We start from the raw sequence: 24,950 nt of genomic DNA, 5'->3' as shown, positions 1-24,950 counted from the left end.
CAGACTCAGCTGGGAATGTTTAGATTAAATTCTATAAAGAAGATGAGAACTGAGCAAAGACAGAATGTGTCATTTGAGACAGCAACCAAGATCCTTAGAAATTCTGCAAAAAGCTGGAATATAGAGGAAAAAAAATAGAAAGAAACATGTTGAAGTTCAGAGACTTTCCTACTTCACCTTGCCTTTCCAGCTGGGTCTCACTGGGCTACAACCCAACTACAGAAACCCAAGTGGATCCTCATCAGTTATCTGTATGTGCAGTAGGATCAACTACACAGCTTAGTTTTGTACACTCCTGTAGCTAAATGGGAACAGGCAGCCTCACTCATTTTATGTTAACCTAAAACACAATCACACGATCACATTCTTTCTCAGTGTCTTAGATTGCATTTAATAATTCTTAAACTATATCCCAGATCTCTTAGGAAACCCACAGAAGATCAAACACTAGTTTTATATATTTTCATCTTGTAATACCAGAAAAAAAAAAAGAATATTCTCTTTCCAATCCTCAGCCAAATTGATCTCATCCTTCATATCACTCCAGGCTCTGGGGTTGCATTAGAGGTTGAGACAATGCATGAGACTCATGTGTGAACTGCCAGATGGAAGTAATATGGAATGTGTTGGGAGTCCTTACTGAATATTTCAGAGGTATAAGTTGGAAGAAATGCTTGTTCCTGTGTCTGTGCTCTATCTACATCTTGTAGCAAGGCCAAGATCCCATCTCACCTCTAACGTAGGATACTATCAGCATTTCTTCTGGATGCTGATCTGTGTATCACCTCATTACCTGAATGCTCATACTTTATACCAAAGCTGAACACTGTTCTATGCTGACCATAGTGGAAACTTGTTGTATTATTTTTTTAAGTTTCACCATTGGATTCTCAAATCACATCTTCTGGGTGATCCTACCTTTAGTTTCAGAAATGGGTATGGGAAGTAGGCCTAAGCCAATCAGCACAGTGTATCCCTCTAGACACAAAAAACTGTTCAGGGCTTGTAATGGAATTCAAATATAGGCGATCAGAGCTCATTTCAGAACGTGGTTGAATGGACCAGAAGAAAGACGTGATGTTACTTTCTCTTGGATTTAATCTATTGTGGTATAGCTCGGACCTGCCACTGCAGGCTCACTATGTGTCAGGGTAAAAACCTTCTGAGAATGAGGCCAACACAAAGGTAGACCCCCAATATAGAAAGTGCACTGATGGTGTCATTTAATCCCCAAATCCTGTTAGAAGCCAATCTAACCCTAGACGTTTCCATTTTCTAGTCTATGAGTAGCAGTGCTACTTTATGCTTAACCCATTTTAACAGCTTTATTGAGGCACAATTAATATACAAAAACTGCACATATCTACTATGTACAATCTGATGATTTTGGACACAAACAAACACCCTGATACCATCACTACAATCAAGGTAATAGATACATCCACCACCTCCTAAAGTTTCCTTGTGTCCCTTTGTTTGTATTTGTTTACTTTTTTGGTAAGAACACTTCACATGATATCTATCCTCTTAACAAATTTTGAAGTGCACACCACCTGTGTTGTTAACTATAGGAGCTGTGTTGTAAGCAGCTCTCAAGGACTTATTCATTGAATGTAATTGAAACTTTAAATCCATTGAACAACAGCTCCCCTTTTCTCCCACCCTCTCCAGACCCTGGTAACTACTATCACATTCTCTGCTTCTATGAATTTGACTACTTTAGATTTCTCATATAAGTAGAATCATGTAGTTTTTGGCCTTCCATAACTGGCTTATTTCACTTAGCATCATGTCCTCCAGGTTTATCCATGTTGTCTCAAATGGCAGGATTAAGACTGAACAATATTCCACTGCATGTCTTCTACAATTTCTTTGTGTATTAATCTGTCAATGGACACTTGGGTTCTTTCCATATCCTGACTATTGAGAATAATATTGCAATAAAGATGAAACCTAGATATCTCTTCAAAACCTTGATTTCAATTATTTTGAATATATACCTAGAAGTGGGATTTCTGGATCATAAGGTAGTTATCACCTCACACCTTTTATAATGGATACTATCAAAACAAGGACGGAGGGAAGATGGGAAGAGGGAGGGGGAGAGAGAGAGAGAGAGACAAGTGTTGGTGAAAATGTGGAGAAATTGGAACTCTGTTAATGCAAATGTAAAATGGTACAGTGGTTATTGAAAACAGTATGGAGGTGTCAGAAAAAAAACTGAAAATGCTTAACTCATTGTTTTGTCATTGACTAAAACAGCCTCAATTGATATGCTGAGGTTGTTATGAATCAAAAGCATTTCCTACCTTGCTTTTTATCATTATTTCAGAAACACCACATATTTGAAATTTATATTCTGTATGTAATAGTTTGTTTCATTTTAGCTCAATGCTTTTTAAATCTCCCTTGAATCGTCTCCTTGACCATGGACTATAAACCAACAATTAAAACTTGAAGTTGCCACTTAAAGAGCCTCCCAGTTTAACTCCATTGTACATCAGATTTTTTAAAAATTGATAACCACTCACTAATGCCTCAGCTTCGTGACTCTGCTTTCTTACAAGAATTTCCTGTAAGATTTTGCACTTCTGATCCTTGGATGCTGAATCTCCTGGTCACTCAGTCATCATTTTACCCTCTAAAATTAAATACATAGAACCCATTTCCTAAATCCTCAGTGCTACCTGGAAAATCATAACAATTATACTTCACATTGATTTTTGTCATGTCCAGCTATGTCAGACCAGGCTTTATAATGGTTAACCCAGTGACCAGGGCCAAAGGCTAGAATATGAAACGGGGATACAAATAAATACTCACAGCAATAATATTCTTTTTTCCACCAGTGAAATGAGGTTACAACATGACAACATGAAGCAAACATCTATAATAATGTGTTAAATCCAGAATGAAGAATAATTTCTCCAATTAAATGAGTGGAGAGGGTAGATTTAGAAGGCTTGAAATCTTTATCTGGCTCTTTACTAATATTATTATGGAGAAAAAGATGAAGAAAGAGTAGATTTTAAAAACAGACTCTTAGAGAGGAAACCTTCAAGATGGCAGAGGAGTAAGACATGGAGATTGCCTTCCTCCCCACAAATATATCAGCAATACATCTACATGTGCAACAACTCCTACAGAACACCTACTGAACACTGGCAGAAGACCTCAGACTTCCAGACAGGGTCTTGGTGCTCTGGCCGGGTGACAGGCCTGAGCCTCTGAGGTGGGAGAGCCGAGTTCAGGATATTTGTCAGCCAGAGACCTCCCAGCCCCACATAATATCAAATGGCAAAAGCTCTCCCAGAGATCTCCATCTCAACACTAAGACCCAGCTTCACTCAACGACCAGCAAGCTACAGTGACGGACACCCTATGCCAAACAACTAGCAAGACAGGAACACAACACCACCCATTAGCAGAGAGGCTGCTTAAAATCATAAAAAGTTCATACACCCCAAAACACACCAGCAGACGTGATCCTGCCCACTAGAAAGACAAGATCTAAACTCATCCACCAGAACACAGGCACCAGTTCCCTCCACCAGGAAGCCTACACAACCCACTGAACCAACCTTACCCACTGGGGGCAGACACCAAAAACAACATGAACTACGAACCTGCAGCCTATGAAAAGGAGATCCCAAATGCAGTAAATTAAGCAAAATGAGAAGACAGAGAAATACACAGCAGATGAAGGAGCAAGGTAAAAACCCACCAGACCAAACAAATGAAGAGGAAATAGGCAGTCTACCTGAAAAAGAATTCAGAGTAATGATAGTAAAGATGATCCAAAATCTTGGAAATAGAATGGAGAAAATACAAGAAATGTTTAACAAGGACCTAGAAGAACAAAAGAGAAAACAAACAATAATGAACAAAAAAATAAATGAAATTAAAAATTCTCTAGAAGGAATCAATAGCAGAATAACTGAGGCAGAAGAACGGATAAGTGACCTGGAAGATAAAATAGTGGAAATAACTACCTCAGAGCAAAATAAAGAAAAAAGAAAGAAAACAATTGAAGACAATCTCAGAGACCTCTGGGACAATATTAAATGCACCAACATTTGAATTGTAGGGGTCACAGAAGAAGAAGAGAAAAAAAAGGGACTGAGAAAATATTTGAAGAGATTATAGTTGAAAACGTCCCTAATATGGGAAAGGAAGCAGTCAATCAAGTCCAGGAAGCACAGAGAGTCCCATACAGGATAAATCCAAGGGGAAACACGCCAAGACACATATTAATCAAACTATCAAGATTAAATAAAAAGAAAAAATATTAAAAGCAGCAAGGGAAAAGCAACAAATAACATACAAGAGAATCCCCATAAGGTTAACAGCTGATCTTTCAGCAGAAACTCTGCAAACCAGAAGGGAGTGGCAGGACATATTTAAAGTGATGAAAGGGAAAAACCTACAACCAAGATTACTCTACCCAGCAAGGATCTCATTCAGATTCGACAGAGAAATTAAAACCATTACAGACAAAGGCAAACAAAAGCTAAGAGAGTTCAGCACCATCAAACCAGCTCTACAACAAATGCTAAAGGAACTTCTCTAGGCAGGAAACACAAGAGAAGGAAAAGACTTACAATAACAAACCCAAAACAATTAAGAAAATGGTAATGGGAACATACATATTGATAACTACCTTAAATGTAAATGGATTAAATGCTCCAACCAAAACACATACACTGGCTGAATGGATACAAAAACAAGACGCATATATATGCTGTCTACAAGAGACCCACTTCATACCGAGGGACACATCCACACTGAAAGTGAAGGGATAGAAAAAGATATTCCATGCAAATGGAAATCAAAAGAAAACTGGAGTAGGAATTCTCATATCAGACAAAAGAGACTTTGAAACAAACACTATTACAAGAGACAAAGAAGGACACTACATAATGATCAAGGGATCAATCCAAGAGGAAGATAGAACAATTGTAAATATTTATGCACCCAACATATGAGCACTTCAATACATAAGGCATATGCTAACAGACATAAAATGGGAAATCAATGGTAACACATTCATAGTAGGGGACTCTAACACCACACTTACATCAATAGACAGATAATGCAAAATGAAAATAAATAAGGAAACACAAGCTTTAAAGGACACATCAAACAAGATGCACTTAATTGATATTTATAGGACATTCCATCCAAAAACAGCAGATTACACTTTCTTCTCAAGTGCACATGGAACATTCTTCAGGAAAGATCATATCTTGGGTCACAAATCAACTGTTGGTAAATTTAAGAAAATTGAAATCATATCAAGTGTCTTTTCCAACAACAATGCTATGAGACTAGATATCAATTACAGGAAAAATGTGTAAAAAATGCAAATACATGGAGGCTAAACAATACACTACTAAATAACTAAGAGATCACTGAAGAAATCAAAGAGGAAATCAAAAAATACCTAGAAACAAATGACAATGAAAACACAACAACGCAAAACCTATGGGATGTAGCAAAAGCAGTTCTAAGAGGGAAGTTTATAGCAATACAATCCTACCTCAAGAAACAAGAAACATCTCAAATAAACAACCTAACCTTACACTTAAAGCAATTAGAGAAAGAAGAACAACAAAACCCCAAAGTTAGCAGAAGGAAAGAAATCATAAAGATCAGGTCAGAAATAAATGAAAAAGAAATGAAGGAAATCATAGCACACAACAATAAAACTAAAAGCTGGTTCTTTGAGAAGATAAACAAAATTGATAAACCATTAGCCAGACTCATCAAGAAAAAAAGGGAGAAGACTCAAATCAATAGAATTAGACATGAAAAAGAAGAAGTAACAACTGACACTGCAGAAATACAAAGGATCATGAGAGATTACTACAAGCAACTATAAGCCAATAAAATGGACAACTTGGAAGAAATGGACCAATTCTTAGAAAAGCACAACCTTCCAAGACTGAACCAGAAAGAAACAGAAAATATAAACAGACCAATCATAAGCACTGAAATTGCAACTGTGATTAAAAATCTTCCAACAAACAAAAGCCCAGGACCAGATGGCTTTACAGGTGAATTGTACCAAATATTTAGAGAAGAGCTAACATCTATCCTTCTCAAACTCTTCCAAAATATAGCAGAGGGAGGAACGCTCTCAAACTCATTCTACAAGGCCACCATCACCCTGATACCAAAACCAGACAAAGATGTCACAAAAAAAGAAAACTACAGGCCAATATCACTGATGAATATAGATGCAAAAATCCTCAACAAAATACTAGCAAATAGAATCCAACAGCACATTAAAAGGATCATACACCATGATCAAGTCAGGTTTATGCCAGGAATGCAAGGATTCTTCAATATACGCAAATCAATCAATGTGATACACCATATTAACAAATTGAAATATAAAAACTATATGATCATCTCAAAAGATGCAGAAAAAGCTTTTGACAAAAATCAACACCGATTTATGAGAAAAACCCTCCAGAAAGTAGGCATAGAGGGAAATTACCTCAACATAATAAAGGTCATATATGACAAACCCACAGCCAACATCCTTCTCAATGGTGAAAAACTGAGACCATTTCCACTAAGATCAGGAACAAGACAAGGATGCCCACTCTCACCACTATTATTCAACAGAATTTTGGAAGTTTTAGCCACAGCAATCAGAGAAGAAAAAGAAATAAAAGGAATCCAAATCAGAAAAGAAGAAGTAAAACTGTCACTGTTTGCAGATGACATGATACTATACACAAAGAATCCTAAAGATGTTACCAGAAAACTACTGGAGCTAATCAATGAATTTGGTAGAGTAGAAGAATACAAACTTAATGCACAGAAGTCTCTTGCATTCCTATACACTAATGATGAAAAATCTGAACGAGAAATTAAGGAAACACTGCCATTTACCATTGCAACAAAAAGAATAAAATACCTAGGAATAAACCTACCTAAGGAGACAAAAGACCTGTATGCAGAAAACTATAACACACTGATGAAAGAAATTAAAGATGATACAAACCAATGGAGAGATATACCATGTTCTTGGATTGGAAGAATCAACATTGTGAAAATGACTATACTACCCAAAGCAATCTACAGATTCAATGCAATCCCTATCAAACTACCAATGGCCTTTTTCGCAGAAGTAGAACAAAAAATTTCATAATTTGTATGGAAACACAAAAGACCCTGAATAGCCAAAGCAATCTTGAGAAAGAAAAATGGAGCTGGAAGAATCAGGTCCCAGACTTCAAACAATACTACAAAGCTACAGTAATCAAGACAGTATGGTACTGGCACAAAACACAGAAATATAGATCAATGGAACAGGATAGAAAGCCCAGAGATAAACCCACGCACATATGGTCACCTTATCTTTGATAAAGGATGCAAGAATATACAATGGAGAAAAGATAGCCTCTTCAATAAGTGGTGCTGGGAAAACTGGACAGCTACATGTAAAAGAATGAAATTAGAACACTCCCTAACACGATACACAAAAATAAACTCAAAATGGATTAGAGACCTAAATGTAACGCCAGACACTTTAAAACTCTTAGAGGAAAACACAGGCAGAACATTCTATGACATAAATCACAGCAAGATCCTTTTTGACCCACCTCCTAGAGAAACGGAAATAGAAATAAAAATAAACAAATGGGACCTAATGACACGTAAATGCTTTTGCACAGCAAAGGAAACCCTAAACAAGACAAAAAGACAACCCTCAGAATGGGAGAAGATATTTGCAAATGAAGCAACTGACAAAGGATTACTCTCCAAAATATACAAGCAGCTCATGCAGCTCAATATCAAAAAAACAAACAACCCAACCCAAAAATGGTCAGAAGCCCTAAACAGACATTTCTCCAAAGAAGATATACAGATTGCTAACAAACACGTGAAAGGATGCTCAACATCACTAATCATTAGAGAAATGCAAATCAGAACTGCAATGATGTATTACCTCACACCAGTCAGAATGGCCATCATCAAAAAATCTACAAACAATAAATGCTGGAGAGGGTGTGGAGAAAAGGGAACCCTCTTGCACTGTTGGTGGGAATGTAAATTGATACAGCCACTATGGAGACTAGTATGAAGGTTCCTCAAAAAACTAAAAATAGAACTACCATATGACCCAGCAATCCCACTACTGGGCATATATCCTGAGAAAACCATAATTCAAAAAGAGGCATGTACCACAATGTTCATTGCAGCTCTATTTACGATAGCCAGGACATGGAAGTAACCTAAGTGTCCATCGACAGATGAATGGATAAAGAAGATGTGGCACATATGTACAATGGAATATATTACTCAGCCATAAAAAGAAATGAAATTGAGTTATTTGTAGTGAGCTGGATGGACCTAGAGACTGTCATACATACTGAAGTAAGTCAGAAAGAGAAAAACAAATACCATATGCTAACACATATATATGGAATCTAAAAAAAAAAAAAAAAAAGGGGCTGAAGAACCTAGGGGCAGGACAGGAATAAAGACACAGATGTAGAGAATAGACTTGAGGACAAGGGGAAGGGGAAGGGTAAGCTGGTACGAAGTGAGAGAGTGGCATGGACATACATACTCTACCAAATGTAAAATAGATAGCTAGTAGGAATTAGCTGGGTGCTTTGTGTCCACCTAGACAGGTGGGATAAGGAGTGTGGGAGGGAGACGCAAGAGGGAGGAGATATTGGGATATATGTATATCTATAGCTGATTCACTTTGCTATACAGCAGAAACTAACACAGCATTGTAAAGCAATTATACTCCAATAAAGATGTTAAAAAAATAAATAAAAATAAAAATAAAAACACTCTTAGAAAGCATAGTCCCACTGGAATAACTAGTCCAAAGTCCACACACAGTTTTCTCATCTGTATAATGACAGAAAACTCATAGCATTTTTGTATAGAATCAATGAGAAATGCTAGATCAAGTTTAAGACAGAGAGAGGCAACTAGAACAATTAATTCAGCGGCTTGAGAGTGAGACACTTCTGGGTTTGAAATTTATCTCACTTGGACAAACACTTAAATTGATCCTCAATTTCCATATCTATAAAATGGGTAAAATACTAGCCTTGGAGGACTCCTAGAGAAGATCCCCACCCTCTCCTTCTGCAGTGGCCCTCTGATGTACATGCCAGGGCTGAGGTTCCCGTTTTCAATTTATCCCATTTTGCTTTCCATTCGCTTAGGATTCTTCACAGCTACTCATCCATTGAAGGTTATCCTTCTATATTCAAGAATACTTATGGATTTTCTGAATATCCTTTCTAGCATTTCAAAGGATTTGGAGTAAATAATGGAGGCTGTATTTTATGCTTGGTTCTCTGTATTGAATCAATTCCAACGTGTGCTTCAAATGGACATTTATCCTCAATTCATACCCTTCTAAGAATTGGGTTTCATTTCTTGTAAGGATTTTCCTCTAACTGCACATAACCATATCCTTTAAAAAATTTGCATTGTTATCTACAGCTGCCCCCTCCTTCTGCTGGAGAGAATCTCTCATCTATATCCTGATTAACCAGCTCCTTTAGAATGAGCTTCTTAAGGAATGTGAGTAAGATTTTCTTCTAATTTCTGATATTTCCATAGTACAGGACAGGCTCATATTATCACATGTTCATGACTTATTGCTCCAAATTTAGCACCAGCAAGAGCTTCACATAGTTAATAAAGTGAAAAACAAGATTAAATTAGGGTCGATTTCCCTTAAAACAAGTGTCAGCTTTGGTAGAGTCGAACCTCCCTTTCGTGTGAGATGATTAAAGATTGACAACCACTCATCCATCAGCCTAAGCTGTCTCAGTCACTCTTCAGTAAAGCTGAGGTTTGCTACATCTGCTGCCAAGCATGACAAACCCAAATCAGCTCAGGTGCAGGCTACTAAACATACTAACACACTAGCACCCAGATATAACAGCAGAAGAAACTCTTCAGAAACCTCTAGCTCAGTGATTCTTGAGACAACTTCTAGAGCAAAAATTCCAGAGCCACACTGCCACTTTTCCCACTTCACTTGTTATTTTAAAAGTATGTATATATATAACATACTTTTAAACATATAACATATATATGTTATGTATACATGTATGTTATATACACACACAAAATGTTATATACATAATATATATAACATTTTATTTAACTATATAGTATACTGTATATAAACATATATAGTATCAACTCAAAATAAGCAAAAGTCTCAAGGTCTAATTATTGAAATTAGGAGGGTAGCTTGATTTAGAACCCAACCAAGAGTTCTCAGTCCATTACTCAAGTCTTTCATGTCATCATCGTCAGGATACAAAGTTAGTAATTCAGGCTCTGAGGATTTATGCAGGGTCTCCAAACACAGAAGAAAGGTTAACATGTGTTGTTTGGTTCTATTAAAATTAAGCTCAAATTTATGTTATCTCTCAAAATTCTGCATCCTCACTTTCAGAATTTTTGTTATATGATTTTTAAGAACCTGTAGAGCTAGGGTTCCCTGCTAACGATTTGCGATTCTCAAGTAACAGGTATCAATAAGGTTGTCTAGAGTTTAAAGGGAATTTATTTTCAGTCTCCTGAGTCAAGTGCTAAATTTACATATCCTCAGTCTATGGCATCAAGGTAGCATTCAGGAGTTTTGTGGTTTAGGGGACAGCTATTCCAGCTGGGCATGTGGGTATGTCCACTTTTAGTGGATCCACAGTACATAGGGCACTCATTCAATTATTCATTCATGTATACATCCATTTTAAAATTTTTACTGGAGAATTTCCTGGCAGTCAAGTGGTTAGGATTCTGCACTTTCACCGTCAAGGGCACGGGTTCAATACTTCATTGGGGAACTAAGATCCCACAACCCTCGTGGTGTGGCCAAAACAAAAACAAAAAAAAATTAAAAATAAAATTTTTACTAACATCTACAAAGTGTGAGTGTAGGAGGTACCTGGGCTAGCCCAAGTTGTTAGAAAAGACACTGGTTAAGTGGTATGTGAAAAATAATTGAATCCAGACAGCTTCTCTAATTAAAAATTACCTCCACTGTCCCTCCATAACCTCTTACTAAGAATTAAAATATATAAATAATAATTCCTCTGAAATATATATATAATGCACTAGACTATACAAATAAAAAGAGTTATTTATATATCTATGGTGTACAAAATTACCCTTGGAAGAGGCAACATGATGACTTAACCATCCTTAGTTTGCTGGAGTGAATTTGCGTTTTATTTTATTTTATTTTTTTCTTCAGCTATTTAAGGGTTAAGCATTTCTGAGACTTTTTTCTGAGACTGAAGTTTTGAGATAGAGAGGTTACTCTTCACTTCAATGAAGAATAAAAGAGCAATAGGAGGCTATGGAGAAGGAGTGGAACAGGAAGAGAGAATATCTTCTTTTTTCCTCTCTGTTTTTATTCACTTTTATTTTGAGGTATCTGGTGGATGTTAAGAAGGCTATGGCAGGCAAACAAACAGAGACTCAGATGTTGGAGACTCAGGTATGGAAGTTCTCAGCATATAGATGAGAGCAGCAGGGTGCGTTGTGACCACCTAGAGGGGTGGCATAGGGAGGGTGGAAGGGAGACGCAAGAGGGAGGAGATATGGGGATATATGTATATGTATAGCTGATTCACTTTGTTATAGAGCAGAAACTAACACACCATTGTAAAGCAATCATACTCCAATAAAGATGTTAAAAAAAAAAAAAAAAAGATGAGATCAGTGGCCAACCACGTGGATGCATTTGCTCCGGAAGGTTTTTAAAGTGAGAAGAGTTGCTCAGAAAAGTCCAATGAGGTAGACAGTGGGTCCCCATCAAAGAGGAAAATCACTCCCAGGGGTGTACTTAATTTTGTCTTCAACACATGGTCAATGATAAAGCCAAAATCTATTTTATTTTAAATCTTTTCACTAAGCCATGCTGTCCCTCAGGTCAACAAGTATTTGTTGAGTGTCTCCTATGTGCCCAACATGCATAAGCTACTTAGAGAAAGCAAAGTAAGGATAAGGCAAAGTCTTTCACCAGTCTGTAATGGTGTTGCACATATGCTAGTTGACTAGTTGCTAGTGGATATACTAATTCCCAGGCTTGGAAGTTCTTAGTCAATTTTTTTTAACTTTTTATTTTATATTGGAGTATAGTTGATTAACAATGTTATGATAGCTTCAGGTGTATAGCAAATTGATTCAGTTATACATATACATGTATCTATTCTCTTTCAAATTCTTTTCCCATTTAGGTTGTTACATAATATTGAGCAGAGTTCCCTGTGCTATGCAGTAGGTCCTTGTTGGTTATCTACTTTAAATATGGCAGTGTGTACATGTCAAACCCGAACTCCCTAACTATCCCCTCCCCCCAGTAACTGTAAGTTTGTTCTCTAAGTGAGTCTCTTTCTGTTTTGTAAGTAATTTCATTTGTATCATTTCTTTTTAGATTCCGCTTATAAGAGATATCATACAGCATTTCTCTTTCTCTATTTGTTCACTCACTATGACAATCTCTAGATCCGTCCATGTTGCTGCAAATGGCATGATTTCATTCTTTTTAATGGCTAAGTAATATTCCATTGTATATATTGCCACATCTTCTTTATCCATTCCTCTGTCAAGGGACATTTAGGTTGCTTCCATGTCTTGCCTATTGTAAACAGTGCCCTTATATGCCCTCATCATTTATGTCAACTCTCTCAATCATTACTTCTACCAGGAAGCCTTCTCATAGCACCACTGGTGATAATTTTAAAGCAGGTATTTTTAAAGACAAATTTGACACATGAAATGTTAATTATCTTCTTATGTGTCCATATCTTAACTCAACTAAATGGAAGAGTCCTCAAATGTCCTCAACTAATCTCCTCCAATACAGGTAATTACAGAAATATTTATTGGAAGAAAAAAAGAATAATAGGCATTTAAGTGTTATAAGTGATAGAAGTAAATAATACAATAGAAGCATTGATTAATGACTTGGCTAAAGGGTAGAAATTCTGGTGTGGACTCCAGAAATCATGAGTTCTACTTCACAAACTGATTGAATAACCAAATTATAACTACCAGGAACTCCAGTTTACACTATTCATAGGATGTAAATAAAGCTACTTTTCCTGAGCTTTGAGGGGATGAAGGAAGTTAAAATAATGCTAATAGACTCTAAAAACAGTGTATCTTCTTAATACTCCATTCTCTGTTAGACTCATTGAAATGTTTCTAGTTTGGACCTTTAACAATTCTGCACTATACCTGGGTGACTGTAGCTTAGAGAGGTCTCTAATTTTGGCAAATATTCATTAAAATGAAAGGTCACTGGAGCCCCTGGAGGAGGGTTCTGTTCAAAAAGCCAATTAGTTTAGTTCCAACCCATGACCCTATCTGCTCAGTACTATAAGGTTACTATCCTATTCTCTTTTATATTGTCTTGATTTGAAGTTAGTTTTTATTCAGTATAATATCCATGACCACAAAGATAATTTAGCTGTAATAATCAGTATTACCTGGTCAAGAATTAATTCTAGGGAAGGAAGAAGCTGGGTGTTTAGAGAACCTCAGGAAAAAAATATCCAACTATTTGGGACATGTCACTAATTTGAGGATAAAAATTAACTGTCCCATGATGGTGTCATATAGAACTCCCTCCACTGTACCTGTGAGATCCTGCTGAAAATAGTGATGGGATCCTGAGAGAAGTGATACTGATATGATGGGTTATGAAAAGCAGTATGGTTCTGGTCATGGTTCTGAATATATACAACATTTTCCTTACCTCCAAAGAATAGAGAAGGGCAGATCAGAGCCATATTTAAGGATATAGTAGACAGAACTGGTCTTTGATAAATAGTAGTTAGGTCCAGTTTGAACTCTCAGTTTCTGCATAATAAGTCACCCTCAAACTCTATCTCACAAACACTTAGCAATGCTCCCTCCCCATCCCCCTACTTACTCTCCAACTCTCCATTTGCTTGAAAGTGTCTATGACTATGTCACTTCTCCCTAGAGTACATCCATCAATATTCATACTCTATTATTTATTTTGTTTCCAATATTTGGTTATCATTCTGCTGGATTCTATGGGGGATGCAGCCCTCAAGGGCTAAGTAGGCTAGCAGGAGTAAGGTGAAAACAGTATTTGTGGTTCATTGACTATTCAGCAGTCTAGGCTATGAAATCCAACTTTTTTTATTTAACATCTATCATGATGGATGGATCATGATACAAATATCATTGTCTATAAATTTTAAGATGTAAAAGCTGAGATTCAGAGAGGTTAAATGGTTGTTTCAAGGTCACAGATTTGTTACTGGTAGAGCTTTGATTTTAAAATAACTTTAAAATCCATGCTCTTTCCACTGCATTATGTTTTTAGAAGTAATTGTAAGAAAGAGTTTAAAATAATAAAATAAATATGAACGATTGTAGATGAAAGTGGGGTAGATCAGAGGAGATGTAACTCAGCTGGTTCTTTTTTTCAAAGCCATATCCCTTATGTCTGGCATAATGTCCAGACAGAATTGAGACTTGATAGGTACTTACTGAGTATATGTTCTGGCTAAAAGTGGCAGGAAGATAGAGTTTTCAAAGACGTGTGTGTCCGTGTATGCATGAAGGACTTAGAATTTGAGACTGATTTTAAAGAAAGGGAAGGATTTGGGTATGCATACATTAGGAATTAAGTGACAGAAAATGATTTCCTGGCACATGGGGACAGAACAAGCAAAGATACTGAGGCAGGAAACACTAAAGCATTTTTGAAATTGTGAATAGTCAAGTCTGAATTAATCAAATTCTTGAGAGAAACAAAATTCTCATATTAGAATTTCAGATCATAGCCTACTTGTATATAAATAAGGAGAGTGATACTTTTAGGATAAGAGCCATCCTATTGTAACTAGAACCTCTCCATGCACGGAGTGTCACAGATAAATCTATCTCTGAGGATTCCCCACACCAGTGGTTCTCACTAAAGTCCTCTTGGGACACCTCAGGTAGCCACATGAATTGGCCAAATACAAATAAGACATCTCTTTGAAGCGTGCATTCATCTTAAAAGTGCCAATGATTTTGCATTTATTCATGTTTGATTTAGTATAGAAATGTTTCTCTCTGATCATTGAGCAAAATGATCAGCCCTGGGAAAATGAGCCATATCTCCCAGTGACTTCATGTCCTCTGTGACAAACTGCCTATACAACAATGAAGACCCAATATGCTGGATGGAGTCTGGTTGCATAGGGATTCAACTTGCTTCCCTGAGAGACATACCTTTCACTCAGGAAAACAAAACAAAATAAAATGTGTGTGACCTGTATTTGTTATTCATATTTAGAAAAATTAAAATACATTTTAACAACATTATTGGGATGTCTTTCACATAAAAAACTGTATATGTTTAAGGTATACAACCTGATGTTTTGATATATGTATATATTGTGAAAATATCATCACAATCAAGCTGAACAACTAATCTATCACCTCTACATAGTTACTATTTTTGGGATTTCTGTGTGTGTGTGTGTCTGTGTGTTGTGAGAAGACTTAATTTAATTATCCTCTTGGCAAATTTCAAGAATACAATACAGTATTGCTAATTTTTATCATCATGCTATACATTAGACCTACAAAACTCATTCATCTGACACTTTGTACCTTTTGACCAATATCTCTTCTTTTCCCACTAGTATCCCATGGCGACTACCATCCTAGTCTCTGCTTTTATGAGTTTGACTATTTTAGATTCCTCACAAAAGTGGGAACTCACGGTTTTGGCCTTCCTGTGTCTGGCTTATCTCACTTAGCACAGAGTCCTCCAGATTCACCAGTGTTGCCGCAAATGGCAGGATTTCCTTCTTTCATAAGGCTGAATAATGCACATATACAACATATAATCACTTTCTCTTTATTCATTTAACTGCTGATGGACATTTAGGTTGTTTTCATACCTTGGCTATTGTGAATAAACAGCAATGAACATGGATGAACAGATATCCTTTCAAGACTTCATTTCCTTTGGATATAGACCCAGAAATGGGATTTCTGGATCATAGGGTACTTCTATCTTTAATTTTTTGAGTAACCTCTAGATTGTACCAGTTTACATTCCCACCAACAATGCCTAAGAGTTCCCGTTTACCACATCCTCACCAATATTGTAATCTTCTATCTTTTTGATAATAGCACTTCTAACAGGTATGAGATAATTTCTTCCTATGATTTTGATTAGCATTTCCCTGATGATTAGTGATATAGAACACCTCTTCATGTACCTGTTAACCATCTGTATGCCTTCATTTGAGAAATGTCTATTCAGGCCCTTTGCCCATTTTTTAAGTGGGCTATTTGTTTTTTAGCTGTTGAGTTATTTGAGTTCCCTATGTATTTTGCGTATGAACTTCTCATAAGACACATGGTTTGCAAACAATTTTTCCCATTCCATAAGTTGCCTTTTCATTTTGATGCTTGATTCCTTTGCTGTGCAGAAGTCTTTTAGTTTGATGCAACCTCACTTATCTATTTTTGCTTTTAATTCCTGTGACTTTGGTGCCATGACCAAAAAATCATTGCCATGAACAGTGTCAAGAAGCTTTTTCCCTGTATTTTCTTCTAGTAGTTTTACAGTTTTGGGTCCTACATTTAATTATTTCACATTTATTCATTCATTTTTGAGTTAATTTTTGTATATGGCTTTGAGAAAAGGGTACAGTTTCATTCTTCTGCATGTGGATATCCAGTTTTCCCAACGTCATTTATTAAAGAGACTATCCTTTCCCCATTGTGTGTTCTTGGCACCCTTTTTGAAGATCTGTTGACTGTAAATATCTGTATCTATTTCCTGACTCTCTGTTTTGTTCCAATGATCTATGTGTCTCTGTTTCTATTCCCGTACCATACTGTTTTGGTTACTATGGCTTTGTAATATATTTTGAAATCAGGAAGTGTGATGCCTTCAGGTTTATTCTTATTTCTCAAAAATTTGGGGGCTATTTGGTGTCTTGTTTGGTTCCATATGAAATTTATGATTTTTCCCTATTTTTTAAAAGCATGCCATTGGGATTTGGATAGGGATTCATTGAGTCTGTAGATTTAGGAAGTAACTCTGGTCATACTGTGGGCTTACAGAAATTGGGTATGAAAATGTCAGGTTTAAGGAAAACTTTAGTCTTTTTGCTCAGGGGAATTGATTTTTAAAATCTAAATTAAGTAGTGGTATGACCAAATTCTAAAGAAAACAAATAAGCAAGCAAGCAAACAAACAAATAAACAAAATGCTACTCTACACAGAAAAGTATAGGAGGGAGCACAATGAGAGAAGATGTCCTCTCTCTCAGGTGCTTGTTCTCTTCAAGGCACACCTGGATTTTTCTCTCTCACCGATGGAATGCTCTCCAAATCCCTGCCAAAACCAGAAGCACAGAGAGAGGGTCTATGAAGGAGCCACATCACCTATAAAGCAGCTATACTTATTTATTTTTGTCCTATCTTTCCTCAACCTATCCAGACGACCATTTGGTGGACCCAACTGCTTTAGATACTCACACATTTTCTAAGCAAAAAGGCAGGCAAAATACTCTCAGGCTACTTGCCCAGGGGAAGAGAAAACATAACAATAATCATGAAAACAAAATGTTTCAGAGTTGAAGTCAGAAGTTCAGTTTATTTTTGCCAAATGTTATAACAATATCTGACACTTTCACAGCACTTTCTGAGATGAACGAATGTATGGATTGTTGATTGAATCAACAAGTATATTCTCCTTACTTTCCTTTCTCCCTCCCTCCTTAAAGCCATTTTTGAGCACCTATTATATAACAAGCACTGCTAGGAATACAATGAATAAGACACGTACCCTGTCATCAAGGACTGTAGAATCTAATAAAGCAAAGGAGACAATGGGGAAGAAAGTGACCGATGACATGAAAGAAAGGAAGAGGATGATCTGGGAGTAGGGTTTGTTTCAGGACAGGGAGAAATCACTCCATAAAATGCTCATGGTGTCGTAAAAAAAAACTATCAGATTATATAATTAGAATTCTTATATTTGTTTTTAGGTGAAGAAACAGGCTTAGAGAAGTTAATGAACTTGTCCTAGATCACACACCTAAAAGGTAGTAGATTCAAGACTAAAAGCAGCAGTCTACCTTCCTTTTTAGCACTTCACACAGTCTCAAGATAGAAAAAGCGTCTTTTAAAGAGGCTAATTTTAAGAGTATCACAATATAACAACAAATTATACCTGCTCACATCTAATTAAAGATCCAAAGTTGATCGAGTCCAATTTATAAATTTTTAATCATAAGAGTTTATTAATGGAGGTATAATGTTAGATTTCAACATCAAATATTAATATTCAATGCAAGCCTCCTTTCTCTTTTCCAGATTCTACATCATGCCATTTTGCTGCCAGAAGAAACAGTTAGCCATTCCATAAATAGGTCAATATTTGCCCACACTGTAGAGGATGAGATCCAACCCTGGTGCCCCATCTGCACCTTGGCACCAAACTTGTCTCAGAAGACCAGCTTTGGGCATTTTCCTAGTTCTCCATTTCAAAGATGAGAAAACAGTTTCAGCAATATTCATCAACATGCTTAATCTCAAACAGCTAAGAAGAAGTGGATACAGGATTTGAGTAGCTCTTTCTGAGTCTGAAGTTCTTGTTCCTTCCAATTCTATCATGGTCCATTATACCTTTATATTCTAGTATTTTTGCAGTTACATTTACAGCTAAAGGTTTTAGATGCTTTACATCTGTGTATCTAGACATCCCTCTCATCATCACTTCTTTTATATAAAACCTTCTTGATTCTAAAAGAAAAAAAAAAACCTGAAAATGATTCCATTTTCTGCCATCCGACACTTCATCCCTAAACCCCACTATCTTTTAGATGAAGTAAGAGTACAACTATAGCTGAGCAGACTCATGGGGGATAAAAGCAATGTTCTTGCCTTTCCAAACAGGACTTATGTGAAGATGTGCAGAAGCAGCAGGCTGTTACTCATATTTTGGCTTTATTTCCAAGATATTCTGGTTATAATAATGTCTGAACTTGAAGATTTGTTTACATGACCTGAGCCTACTTATGTGAACTATTGACCGTTTGTGTATTAGTTTTCAAGGAATGGGTTGAAAGTGGACATATAATTTTACCATGAGTGCCATAATAAAGAAGGGAGTCTTGCAAAGCAAATTTTAATAAAAATAAATCAACTTGACCAAAATTCTGCAGATAATATTTCCTTGGTGGAGAAGAGAAGTGGCTGACAAAACAAGCCCCCCCACTACTATTATTTTAATTTTCATGTACTATTTTTAGCTCTTAGAATAGACTATAAATAATGGCAGAAGAGAAATGAGATTCATAATGAATTAGAAACACTAATGAGTTCCATAAAATATTTATCTGCAGTGAAGTGGGGTTTGATGATTTCTGAATGTAAAGAAATATAAACAGGGCATTCCACTGCACACAGATTTTTCTACAATATGACTATTTTTGCATTTTATTTAAAGGTCTAAATCATAAGTAATGAAAAACAACCTGAAAAAAGTCTGTACCCTTTTTTTTCTCCTGTTCTGTTTTCCAAAAGCTAAACTTCAAAATATAGTGATGACTGGTACTTAGCACTATATAGTAATTTTGTGTTTATGCATCTAATATTCATCATTCTGATAATTTACTAATGATTCCAAGGATTGACTTCTATGAATAATCACATTTCCCACGCAGGATTGTTGTGAAGAATAAAGAAACCAGGATATGTACAGCACCTATCCAATGGCTCTGGTAAGGATTGAGAATAATAATAATAATAATCACCACATAGTAAGTGATTAGTAAATGTTGAGCGTTATTCCCATGATCAAGATTTGCAGAGGTCTTTGAAAGTATGTCCCAAACGTGTTCCTCATGATTTAATGCCAATATGTGACAGTAGAGCTCTCCTAGTCTCCAGGCTCTATGTCGTCTGATTTCTATCATAGGTTTTAAAATCTTATGTGTTCCTTGGTCTATATTTTTTTGTTTTTAAGGCTTTAATTTTTAGGGCAGTTTTCGTTTACAAAAAAATGGAGAGGGAGGTACAGAGATTTCCCATGTAACCATAGCCCACACACATTCATAGCCTCCCCCATTATCAACATAACTTACCAGAATGGTACATTTCTTTTTATCAAGGATGAACCCACACTGACATGCCATAATCACCCAAATCCATAGTTTAGTGTTCACTCTTGGTGTTGTAAGTTCTATGAGTTTGGACAAATGTATAATAACATATATCCACCTTATAATATCATAGAGGATATTTTCACTGCGTTAACAATCTTCTGTTCTCTGTCTATTCATCTCCCCACACACACACCCTTTGGTAACCACTTATCTTTTTTACTACCTCCATGGTTTTGCTTTTTAGAATGTCATATACTTGTAATCATACAGTATGTAGCCTTTCAGATTGGCTTCTTTCATTTAATAATATGCATTTAAAGTTCCACCATGTCTTTTCATAGCTTGATAGTTCATTTCTTTTTAGTGCTGAATAACATTCCATTGTCTGGATGTACCACAGTTTACTTATCCATTCACCTACTAAAGGACATCTTGGTTGCTTCTAAGTTTTGGCCATTATAAATAAAGCTGCTATAAACATTTGTGTGCAGGTTTGTGTGTGGACATAAGCTTTCAACCGTTGGTGTATTTTTAAATATCTATTTGGGAAATTGTATGGCTTATATTCTGTCACTCTCCTCCCCTGTGTCCATGATGGTCAGCTGTAATCAAGCCAAGAAGTTTGAGTCTATACAAGGTCTCATGATCCTTTTTAACACATACTCTGAACAGCCACTTATTAAACGATTCCAGTCAGTACATGAGATATAACCCAATTGCCATTCCATTCCTGGAAACACAGCCTAATAACATCATTTTAAGCTGTAGTTTGAGAAGGGAGTTAAATTGTACGAGATGGCTCAAGTTTCAGGAAAAGGACAATGACTAATGTCCCTTTTCACATCTGCTAAGCCCATTCCTTCTGCTGAACACTTATTCTTCATTATTCTAGTGTGGTGATTTACAGGAACATAAATCAGCACATTTCGCAAATTTGTCGATATGAGACTCCAATAATAAAATATCCAGATTCATGTAGGTACTCCTGTAAGCATGACAACATCATTTATTTTCCAAAGGGAAGAATACAAAGAAAGACAGCTGACAGTTTCTTTTAATGTGTGGAAAAATATTACTGCATCTCTGCTTTCACTTATGGGAAGGTCAATTAAGCTTAAATGTGGAAATTACAGGGAGAAAGAAAGATGGATCAGTGTAGAATTTTTGTTGAGGTAACTGGAAATTTTCATATGATCTCAGCATCAGATCCCTTATTTGAAGATGAAGAGACTGTTAAAGGGAATATTCTCTCAATGTGTTTCACTAAGAAAATACACTAAGAAATTAATTTTAATTAACTAAGAAAACAAGTCAATTTGGAGTGTTAGACTCCAAGTTAAAACCAGAATGTTTTCAAGTGTGGAATGAAAGTATGAACGAGCTGTGGAAGGGTCTGTGTTATCCTGTCATCCTGAAAGGCAGAGGAAAACAGATCTAGATTATACCTTTCCTAGGACTCTACTCAGGGCAGCATTTACTCCCCAAGGTACAGCCACCTCACCCCACGTGAATTGAACAAAGCCGGAAATGAGGAGAGAGAGGGAGGAGAAGGTGGTGTTGCCGACTGTTGCCAAAGCCGACTCACGCGCTAGTAGGTAATTGCTAGCTCCCAACCACGCCCCTGGCTTTAAGGAGGAGAATAGACAAATTTGTAGGGTATACTGACTCTCAGCTTCACTGCATTCCTGACCTCAGGCTGCAGGTTTCCACTTTGTAGCATAGCTTTCTCTCATTTTCTCCTTCATACTTGTTGATGTTTGCTGTATTTCACCTGGATACGTACCTGTTCTCTTATCTTTGCGATTCTAAGTGTAATCCTCAAACCAGCAGCATTGGCATCACCAGGGAACTTGATAGAAATAGAGAATATCAGCCCCAAATCAGAACTCTTTTTTTTTTTTCCAAATAAGAACTTGTAAATCAGAATCTAATGTTTACCACTATCCCCTCGTAATACAAGGGAGGTTGGGGTTTTCAGACAGTGCTCAAAGTCTTACTCCTACTCACATATTTCTGCTTATGAGGCCTCTCTCTTGTTCATTAATCCTTGTTCTTTCTATTTCTCCTCTCCCTCTCTCTCTTTCTCTCCTTCTATGCAGCAGAGTCAGAAGCAGGAGGAGAAATGTACCTTTCTCAAAAACACTCACCTCAAATGCTGGTGTCTGCAGCGAAGAGAAATCTTGTGAGGACGTTGCAGAACTTCTCATCCTGGTGGAAAAAGAAAATCTCTCTTTTCCAGATCTTGAGAGATGAAGCTTCAATATCTGCCCTCTGCCACTCATTCTAAAGCCTTCGTATTCACTTGTCGGAAGGTTTTCCCAGCTGCTTAATCTAACTTGTTCCAGGTGCATGGCCAAGGCATCTGTTCCAGGTGCATGGCCGAGGCATCTGCTCTTGCCTCAACCTCAGCAGCTATCAAGGACAGTGGCCCACCAGTTTATCCTCTATAAACCCCTTACCTTGAGTCATCTCTTCATTTCTATTTCCTTCTAGACTAGGAACTGATTTGACTAACTCCACTGTCTGTAGCTCCTCTTAGAGATCCAGTCTGCAGTGGCTCCTTCCAACATCTCTAAAATTTTGAGGACATGTGAGGGCAGATTTGCCCATCAACAGGAAACCCCCTTCCTACTCCTCTCCGTCACTCAATCGCCTCCTCTAATCCCTATGGAGATCTCCAAACAGCTGCTTACAAGAACACCTGTGTGGTCATGCTGAGCACATTCCCTGGCTAGCCATTACAAGAAGTTACCTTACTAGAAACCTTGTTTGTGTGTGTGCATGTGTGTGTTTATGAGTCCTGAAGCCCTTATTTCATGAATGCCTACACAGAGTTCGAACTCTGTCGGGAATGATAAAGGATCATTCTCATTATAAACCTCAATTTATCTCACTTTTACCCATCACCTCGAACTTTATTAAAGTTATGATCATTAGAAACCATAGGAAAAGAGAAAAGCCTACCTCTATTTAAGCAGGAAACCTACTGCTTTCTCTTTGAGCGTGGGATAAGGAATTGAGAATGTGGCATTCAGAAAACACATAAAACCTGCATCCTATTCCTTTAAGAAGATAATCGGGAGAGTCATCCATCATGGGGTCATTTACGCAAGTTCAAGGTTAGAAGTTTCTCTCTCTGAAGGTTTATCTCCTTGAGATGAAATATAAAAGGGGAGGAAAGGAAAAAGGGGAGTCAGAAAAACATACTGACATTGATGGACTAACTGATAAATGGGAAAAAAAGACACGAGAAAGGAGGAAGGCAACAGCTCTCTGGAAAGCAGCCAGTGCAAATAAAATAAACGATGTTTGGGTATGGAAAAGCACATCTCTCCCAGCTTCTCCCACTTTAATATCTCTAAATCAGTCGAAGCAGAACAGCACTTGTCTTAGATGTTTCATAATAAGTATCAGTCTTCTCCTGCCTTACCTTGTGCTTAGCTTAGTTAGAAATTTGCAAGTTCCCCTTCATGAGACAGGAAAAAAACTTCTGTTACGTTGATTTGGTGATTGACTTGGTACAGAGATTCTTCTTACCAAATGAAGAGAAAAATAAGGTCACCCTGAATAATTTCCCCATCCCCTCTGCTGGAGGGTTCCTGAACTATACCTCAGTCTAACTTTGTCCCTTCCATTTTTCCACACTAAAATCAGGATTGTCTTGATTTTGATGACAAAAATCTAAGTTAAACTGAGTCCTGAGGCCCCTAAGCAAACACAAGCAAACAAATCAACTGGTAAAATGCCTTCAGATAAGGCTGGATCAAGAAGTTCAACAAAATCATTAGGAATCTCTCTCTTTCTAACACTTGCTTCTATGTTCCCTGCTTGGAGAGTGAAACATGTATATATATATGTGTATGTATATATATATATATATACATACATACACATATATATATATACACACATGGGAAACTTAAGGACTGTGTACATTTTGTATCTATAATGTACTCTGACCACATGCAAAATTAGGATAATAATACAAACCACATAGAGTTCGTGTGGGAGGATTAGTTAAGATAAAGTCTCTAACATACATTAAACTTAAGGATATTATACATAAGAATGTATATTTTTCCACATTAACCCCTTGATTTCCAGTCCCATCTTCCCAATATCAATGTATGATAGACAGGTATAATTGGAAAATTCACAATGTGCATTGTTTTCTCTTCTTACCTTAATGTCTTTTCTTCTTTCTTCTGTCCTGTCCAAAAATGGTACTGTCCTTGCCCCATCCTACAATAAATATCTCCTTTCACTAATCCCCTTTTGTAACAGGGAAGAGCCAAATCTTACTACATGTTGGATCTGTTTCTTTTATTTTCACCTTTGCTTTCCGCTGCTTTTGTTCACTGAAAGGATACTGTCTGTACATAATGGCCTGCCTCGGGGAACCCCGCCCCTCTGCCTGAATGTTAAACCAACGTGCCTTTGTTCAGGGAAACATCCGGACCCTGTCCACCTGTGGATGGCTGCAAGAAAGAAGAAATTAACACATCCCCTCCCTGAAGCTGGCCATTCCAGGGGACATTTGCAAACCTTATGGGCTTTTTACTTTACTTCCTCATCTCCTCCCCCTCTCTGTTCTATAAAAGAAACTGGCATCCAAACCCCGATAAGATGGTTATTTTGAGACTTTAGTCTGCCATCTTCTCAGTCTGCCGGCTCTCCGAATAAAGTCGTCTTCCTTGCCTCAACACCTCGTCTCCGATTTATTGGCCTGTTGTGCGGCAAGCAGAGCGAGCTTGGACTCGGTAACGATTTTACCCTACTACT

At 37.0% G+C, this 24,950-nt stretch overlaps 1 long non-coding RNA gene across 1 annotated transcript in view; it reads right to left on the bottom strand.

Annotated features, from left to right (window-relative positions):
* The window catches only part of LOC118882714, a 129,160-nt gene extending 105,465 nt beyond the window's left edge, over positions 1-23,695 (bottom strand). Inside the window, exon 1 of the long non-coding RNA XR_005016835.1 lies at positions 23,599-23,695. This is a non-coding gene — a long non-coding RNA (uncharacterized LOC118882714). The remainder of the gene's footprint in view (positions 1-23,598) is intronic.
* Positions 23,696-24,950: the final 1,255 nt, after the last annotated feature.

The sequence above is a fragment of the Balaenoptera musculus genome, chromosome 16 (genome assembly GCF_009873245.2).
Source record: "Balaenoptera musculus isolate JJ_BM4_2016_0621 chromosome 16, mBalMus1.pri.v3, whole genome shotgun sequence".
Taxonomy (NCBI): Eukaryota; Metazoa; Chordata; class Mammalia; order Artiodactyla; family Balaenopteridae; genus Balaenoptera; species Balaenoptera musculus.
Note: the sequence above shows the minus strand (reverse complement) of the source record. Positions and strands in the feature narration are given on the sequence as shown.